The sequence below is a fragment of the Phaseolus vulgaris genome, chromosome 11 (genome assembly GCF_000499845.2).
Source record: "Phaseolus vulgaris cultivar G19833 chromosome 11, P. vulgaris v2.0, whole genome shotgun sequence".
Lineage (NCBI taxonomy): Eukaryota > Viridiplantae > Streptophyta > Magnoliopsida > Fabales > Fabaceae > Phaseolus > Phaseolus vulgaris.
This window is the reverse complement of record NC_023749.2, coordinates 35,888,318-35,895,491: the sequence shown is the minus strand read 5'-3', so window position 1 is coordinate 35,895,491 and position 7,174 is coordinate 35,888,318. Positions and strand designations below refer to the sequence as shown.

General features: G+C 46.1%; 1 pseudogene; it reads right to left on the bottom strand.

Annotated features, from left to right (window-relative positions):
• Window positions 1-663: 663 nt before the first annotated feature.
• Window positions 664-769, bottom strand: LOC137812104 (small nucleolar RNA R71; annotated as a pseudogene).
• Window positions 770-7,174: the final 6,405 nt, after the last annotated feature.

The window sequence follows — 7,174 nt, the reverse complement described above, 5'->3', positions numbered from 1 at the left end:
TATTTATCATTACTAGTTTTTGTTTTATTTCGGTGTCAGTTTTTATTTTTATTTTATTTTTTTCTTAGTATTTTTGTTATTTGAAGTAAGTTTTTATTTTTATTTTTTATATTTTTTTTACTTTGTATTTTGTATTTTTTTGAATGCTTTTTCTTATTTTGTTTTTATTTTGTCTTCAAATTTATTTTATTTTATTTATTTCTAATTTTATTTAAAAAAAAAGAAAAAGTTACTCTATTTTTTTCCACTAATATCTTTCAGGAAGATAGCAACATGGCAGAAGAACAAGCACCAATTCCTAGGAGGACACTGGAGATTATGTCATGTACCAAGGGCCAAAACGTTTTTCTAGTATTGCAATACTTGTTACTACTAAGGCCTTGGAAATAAATCCCGATTTTCTCATTCTCATCAGTGCCTATCAATTTACAACAATGGAACATGAGGATCCATATTCACATTTGGATACATTTTATGAATTGGTAGGAACAATGGGCTTTGAATCAGGTGATCTTGAAAATGTTTATATGCGCGTGTTTTCTTTTTTATTGGCTGGAAAGGCTAAGGAATGACTTGAGTCACTTCCAAACCAGAACCTTACTAGCTGGAAGGATGTAGAGGAAAAATTTATGCAAAGATTTTTTCCAATCTTTCGCTACATCAAAGCAAAGTCTGAAATTTCTATGTTCAGACAAGGAGCAGATGAATCATTCTGTGAGACATGGTAAAGATTCAAGAGGATATTAAGAAAATGCCCAAATCATGGGTTTGAAGATATTGCTCAACTGAGCATATTTCTGAATGGTCTCAGATCTGACATAAAGATGCTCCTAGATGCTGCAGATGGTGGCACAATTATGGCCTTTGATGTAGAACAAGCGACAATGATTATTCATTCATTGACATCAACTGATTATAAAGCCCAACATGATGGACGAGGTCTTCAGAATAAAGGATCATTAGAAGATGCACTCTTGGCTAAAAAAAAGATTTTGACATAGCAGATTGAACAACTAACCGCACAAATGGCTAAATTGCCCCAACAATTATACGTTGTTCATTCATCTCAAAGTCAAAGTCAATCAATCAGGTGTGATTTTTATGGAGGTGATAATCTTGATGGTCATTGTTCTTATTAGAACAATTCACCTGAAGCTGAGGATCCATCCATGCTTGAAAGAATGAGTAAAGTTGAAGACGCCTTGGCAAAGATTGTGAGCGAGCAGGACAATATTGTGAGAGCGCAAGACAATATTGTGAGAGCGCAGGACAATAGCATGGCCATGATTAGGAGTATAGAGATCCAGATGGGAAAGCTAGCCAAACAAATTGCACAAATTACGTAGGGACAAAGTGACCAGTTTTCAGTCAATAGCCAAATCAATCCAAAAGAGCATTGCAATAATGTAATGGCTGAAAAAGAAGAAAATGATGAGACGGAGGGGAAGAGAGATGAGAAAGAGAGAACTGAGGAGAAAAAAATAACGAAGAAAAGTGAAAATAAGGAGAGAGGTGTTCTTGAAAATGATTTATCATATCCTCATGCTCCTTCAAAAAAAAGATAAAAACAATTTTTTTTTTTTGGATAATTTGCTCCCTAAAAATTATTTTGCAGGAAATCTGAAGCAAGATTCAACACTTGATAAATTTCGGAAGAATAGGAGCTATATTGAAGAGAGAAATATAGAGCTGAAGGCTAGATACAGGTCAATTGTTCAGAAAGGCTTGCCTAAAAAATCTAAGGATCCAGGAAGTTTTAATCTTTCCATGTCTATAGGTACTTTATCTATGGACAATGCCTTACTGGATTTGGGGGCAAGCATAAATTTAATTCCTTTGACAATGCTGAAGAAAATAGGAAATCTAGAGGTTCAACCCACCAAGATGCAGTTACAATTGGCAGACAAATCCATCAAATATCCTTATGGTGTGGTTGAATATGTTCTTGTAATAAGTTCATATTCCCTGTGGATTTTGTTATAGTGGACATGAAAGAAGATGAGGAGGTTCCTTTGATTCTTGGCAGACCCTTTATGAAGACGGCTAGAATCATAGTTGATGTTGACAAAGGAGAACTTCAACTTAGAGTTCAAGATGAGGAGGTAACTTTTAATCTTTTCTATGGTCTAAAAAATTTTAATGTAGAGGGAAATGCGTACAGAAGTGATCCTGCCTGTTGACCAGAACGCTGGAAACTGCCTCGTCAAAGGATCGACGTGTGCACCGCTTCAAACCTCCGTTCCTCTTCGAGATCCACCTCAAGAACCTGCAAAGAAACAGAGCGGCGCCGCTGCGGCCGATCGCACTCCAACGCCCAAGTCAGTGACCGAATCACCAAATACTAAGAGAACAAGAACCGCGCAAATCCTCTCTCAAAGTAAGCTCTATAACTCGCAAGCGTAAAGAATGTATTCTGAACGTGCGTACCTCAGAAAGTTCGTTAAGAACTCTTATATACCTGGTTACTTTCTCTCTCCTGGCAGTTACAGACTTGGACACGTGGCTCGCATCTAGTCGTACACGTGCCTTCATCTGGAGCCTCCTTGACTTGGGCGCTGCTTCTACTCTCGTTTTGCTAAGTTACCTACGCATGGTACTGCCCAGTACATAGCTAACTTGGGAGTGCGATCTCTACTGGAACTGGCGAGTTAGGGTGCCTTCGTACACCTTCTCTGTGGTCTCGCCGGCCGCCTTCATAATCTGCACCACCTTCATCTCTGGCGATGTGCTTTCTCTGGCGATCTCCAATCTCAAGGTCGCCTGAGTTTACATCTGGCGACTTCATCTCCAACCTGGTGATCGCCGGTTCTGGTATGCTGGAGATCGGAACACGCCAACTTAATAACTGGCGACTTCACGAGCCCCCCGACTTCCTTCCCTTCTGCCACCCTGGCGCCTTGTCAACACGCCTATACTGTAGCGGGATGCCACGTCATCACTTCCGACTACTAGGGCGGTACACAAGCCCCCCAGTCTTAAGCGAAGACTTGTCCAGCGAAAAGACTAGAAGAGTCACGTCAACACCGGTCTACATGGCACTGACGCAGAATTCCAAGCGGTTGTACCTTCTGCTTCTCTGACGCTCCACCAAACCCCTCACCCATCGTTCGACACGTGGCTTCATCAACGGTTACCTTCAGCTACCGTCTGCGCTTCCCAAACCCATTTCGAAAAAACTCTTAAACCCATTTTCACTCCACACTGTTCCATCACTTTCCCTCGTATTCACAAACGCTCTAACCTTCTTCTGCAAAAAACTCTCAGCGCTCTCCAACATTCTGAATCACCATCAACCTTCATCGTCTTCCTGATCATCAAAAGGTACTTACTTTCCTTCTTCTGCTGGTTTTTCTTGCATTTTAACCGATTCGCATCATCCTGTAACTGTCTGGTGCATACGCTGTGGGTTACTTTTTCCATTTCTCCCTCTACGTAACTTAGGGCTTCGTCAATCATCGCAACGAACCTACGTTCGTTCGTTTTTCACCTTCCTCCCATGATCGAGTCAGCCTCTGTAACCCCTGATCATTTTTCCTTTTCTTCTTCCTTTGCAGCTGCAACAATGACTCGCACAAAGATCACCCCGAATCCTCCTCCTTCATCACGAAACCCCCCTTCACAAGCACACGACCCACCACGAGTTCGTGGCGCTTCATCTTCCCAGGCTGAGAGGCCTGCGTCTTCCCGCCCTAACCTGGCCCAGGCGACTCCACCTATCGCCGGAGGAGCCCCCGTTCCCTTGCCAGACTTCAAAACCCTGTATCCCTGGGCCAACTCGACCCTTCTGAGGGAGACATCTTCTGTGAACACTGCTGGAGCAGTTTTGCGGCTGACAAAGGGGGATGAGCCCAACCAAACGTTTCATAAGGAGCACGATGAGAAAATGATAGTGCTACCTTGCCCCCCCGATCTGCCCGTTTGTGCTGATGACAAGGTGAGTGCTGACGGGCCCTTCTGCTTCGTCTACGCAACACTATTCAAGAAGGTGAAACTGAAGTTCCCTTTCACCCGTTTCGAAAGGGAGCTCCTCACCGAGCTCAACATTGCCGTCGCCCAGCTTCACCCCAACAGCTGGGCGTTCGTGCGAGCATTCCAAGTGATGTGCGACCACCTAGGGTTGCCCGCATCCGTGGACGTATTTTTGTTTCTCTTCGAAGCCAAGCACCCAGGAGACCGCCTGTGGGTTAGCTTGAATGGGATTGCTGGGAGGTCAATCTTTGCTATCTTCCAGCAATCCTACAAAGATTGGAATGGGAAATTTGTCCAAGTGCGCCTTAACGACAAGGACGCCTCCCTACTCGACGGCTTCCCCTTGTACTGGGTGGACAAGGGGAAGAAAGAGTCCAAGAGCTGCTTCAGGAGACCCAGAAGTCCTGACAGCATGGGAGCGTTGGACCGAGATCTCTGCCGTTTCTGGAAAAGGGTCGCGGATGCCAACATCACTTTCCTTACCACCACCCTGATCTGCTTCGAATTCTACGAGGACCAACTCGAAATTCGAATAGGTTAGAACATTTAAACTGTTGTTTTAATACTGCTTCTATTTGACTGTTTCTGGGCGTCTTGTGCGTTATGCGCAAGACTTTGGTTTTATTTTTCCTGCACCGATCATCTGCTTTGCTGCATACTGCCTTATGCACTTATTTTCTCCTTGAGTTAACCCATGCATTTTCGTTCCATGCAGATAACATGTTGGGCAAGGGTATGCTTGCTGAATTGAGGGCGCTCGCCCGAACCCACGGGCTGGCGACGGGCTCTCAAACAGTGCCAAATTCGGTGGTGGAGATCGTCGTAGCCCAGGGTCGATCGCCACCTAAGGGCCCAGCTCCCTCCAACATCCAGCCCGCCGCCCAACATAAGAAACTCGTTCTCAAAAGGCCTAAGAGGAAAGCTCCTCAAGTCATCCACGAGGAGGAAGAAGAAGATGACGAGGTCACCGAAGATGGCCTCGTTACAAAGAGGAAGAGGGTGGCACCTTCTTCTCCACCTGCACCACCCCCTCTTCCCACGTCAACGCCACCATCCACACCTGCTCCTCCTCCATCATCGCCACCCCCACAAGCTCCTGTTTCACCAGTCCAAGTGATCCCGCTGGCCACTGCGCCACCCGCGGTTGAGGTCCAAGAGCCAAACTTCATGGAGGACCCCCCGAGCGCCTCCACGCCACATGTATCAGCTGGAGGGGGTCCCCCTTCAAATGCCTCAGCCGCAGAGGTTGCTCCAATCGGGGATGAGGTCGCTCATACCTCACCGATTCTGATCACTGAATCCCCGATGTCGTCACCACGCCGAGAAGTGCCCACTGAAGAACCAGCTAAGGAAGGTGGCGACGAAAACCCACAACAGGCCCCCACAGCGCCTCTAGTGCCTCTACAAGCAGCAAACCTCCCCCTTGAGGTCACGAGGATGTGGGAGCCTCTATCTGCTAAGCTAAAGACGATAGCAGAAGACATCCCTGCCATCATCACCAGAGCTGTGGAGAGCTCCACCAGGAGGCTCCAAGACGACCTCTTCAACCTCAAGACAGAGAACAGCACCATGAAGGTTGGGGTGGAGAAGTTGTCCTTCAACTTGACGCTCGCAGAGATTGAACACTCCCGAGTGGAGGACGCAATGAGCACCGAGCTCAGGTTTGCACGCAAAGAGGCCACTGATCTCCGCCACAAAGTGCAACAACTTGCTCAAGAAAAGATCGAACTAGAGAGCAAGATTGTGCCTTACCGCGTCAGGGTGGCTGACCTGGAGGCTCTCATAAAGGCCGACGCCGTCAAGGTGCAGAAATTAGAGAAAAGGTCAGCCGAGCGAGAGACCCTCCTTGGGCAGGTGGAAAAGGCAAGGGACGACGCCATAGCTGATCTCGCCGAGGCCAACGAAGAGAAGGGAAAGGTAGCTGCTGAATTGGCCCAAGTGCAAGCGGAATCCAAGAAGGTTGCTGAAGACCTTCTCCAGGCTCAAGAGACCAATGAACAACTCAAGAAGCAGGTTGAAGAGCTGGAGCAACAGAATAAGGAGCTGAAAGAGCAAACTGAAGATCTCAAGAAGCGGATTGAGGAACTTCAGAAGCAGATTGAAGAACTCAAACTGAACTCTGCTCAAATTCTGGCTGCTGGATTCGAAGCTGCACGGGAACAATTTGCCTGCTTGTTCGCTGACCTGGATCTCAGCATGGTGTCACTGAATAATGAAGTGGTGGATGGGAAAGTGGTGCCCGCCGAAGACTGATCAATTTAATCCATCCATTGCTTTTATACTTTCCCTTGTATACAGCTTGCAACAGACTTTATGCCTTTTCGTATATATGTTTTGAACTGATATTAACTGTTAATGACAAAGGTCTACGTTCTTCCTCTTATAACTTCTTTAATTGCTTCAACTTTCCTTGCTTGCTTAATTCCAAAGAAAAGACTTAGGAAAATTGTAGGCACGACCTTTGACTTAACTGCTTCGAATCACTTCAGCCCTAAACAACAATCACTTTAACAATTTGTAAACTTAAGGCAATTAACCTTATCGTAAAAAGATTCCTCAAGCAACAAACTTTGACTCAGCTACTGGCTTAAACACTGCTTCACCCGATCTGCTCCATCAAAACGGGTCTTTTAACTTTTTCGCCATTGTTTGAACTTTTCCTGGTCGCCAGAAACTCTTGGCGATCAGCTTCTTTCTGGCTTCACGCCTTGGCCATTGTTCTTTGATCTGGGGGTAGAGATGCCTTTCGGATCCTTCTCTACCGCCTTGTGCTTCAGAGCAAGAGACCGGGTGGCTAGGCGTTCTCTTCGAACCTACCTTAGCCACCCTCAGAACTTCTTCCACCCTCTACACCGTACCTGAACTCGTTCGAGACAAGAAGGATTTTATCTTGCCTGAGCTCGCTCATAGGCGAGAAGGTCTTTAACTCGCCTGAACTCGCTCATAGGCGAGGAGGTCTTTTACTCGCCTGAACTCGCTCACAGGCGAGAAGGTCTTTGAATCATGCCTCTACATTGCCCCAGGGGTTACATCTTCTCGCCCCCAGAAACACGGAGGACTTTTACTTGCCTCTACATTGCCCCGGGGGTTACATCTTCTCGCCCCCAGAAACACTGAGGACTTTCACTTGCCTCTACATTGCCCCAGGGGTTACATCTTCTCGCCCCCAGAAACACTGAGGACTTTCACTTGCCTCTACATTGCC